The sequence below is a fragment of the Larimichthys crocea genome, unplaced genomic scaffold (assembly GCF_000972845.2).
Source record: "Larimichthys crocea isolate SSNF unplaced genomic scaffold, L_crocea_2.0 scaffold66881, whole genome shotgun sequence".
NCBI classification, from domain to species: Eukaryota; Metazoa; Chordata; class Actinopteri; family Sciaenidae; genus Larimichthys; species Larimichthys crocea.
In genome coordinates this window covers 1-726 of record NW_020858812.1, presented here as the reverse complement: position 1 = coordinate 726, position 726 = coordinate 1, and the positions used below count along the sequence as shown (strand labels likewise).

The 726-nt window shown below is 43.9% G+C and overlaps 1 non-coding gene across 1 annotated transcript; it reads right to left on the bottom strand.

The window, feature by feature from the left end:
• Positions 1-407: 407 nt before the first annotated feature.
• trnal-caa (transfer RNA leucine (anticodon CAA)) lies at positions 408-518 on the bottom strand. Its single transcript has 2 exons — positions 481-518; positions 408-453 (listed from the first exon to the last, which is right to left on the bottom strand). It is a non-coding gene; the product is annotated as a tRNA-Leu (tRNA).
• Positions 519-726: the final 208 nt, after the last annotated feature.

The following is a 726-nucleotide window of genomic DNA, read 5'->3' as shown; positions in this document are numbered from 1 at the left end:
ATAACTTGCTTTGAATGGCACACAGTGGTATACTTTAATATACCAATATGTGCTCAATAATAAATCTTTAGATTGCCAGACACGGTCCAAATCTGATGGAAACGTGGAGAGACCGGTTCCCGAAACCCGTATAAAAAAAGGTCTTAGGCTTACATCCTATCAATGTACAAACATCTCTTGATAAACAGCATTTGTTGCATTCAAGGAACTTGAATACGTTGCCTGTGCCAATACAGATATTGGGAAGAAGGTGTTTGGATCAATTGGCAACCTCCATGGCTGGGAAAGGAAGTAGCAGTTCCTCTAACGTCCACTTGAGGCTGGCTCCAGAAGTGAGTCAGTCTCCATGAGCCCGCATGTTAAAATGTCCAACTTCACAGCAGAAATAAACATGTTTACACAAGAACTGTCAGGAGTGGGATTTGAACCCACGCCTCCATTCAGAGACCAGAAGTCCCATTGTTCAGGAAGGATTGAAGCCTTGAGTCTGGCGCCTTAGACCGCTCGGCCATCCTGACATGCATGCAGTTGCTTCATCTACAGATGTCAGATACTTCAGGAGAAGATAGTAGAAGGCAGAGCTGGACTTAAGAGGAGAATCATGAGTAGAAGTTCCAGAAGCACAGGAAGAGCAGAGATGAACAGGATTTCACAAGGTTGGCCGTTGCGTTTTTGCTAACATTGCAAAAACTGGAAGGTTAAAGCAGCCATTTCATATAACAGGAG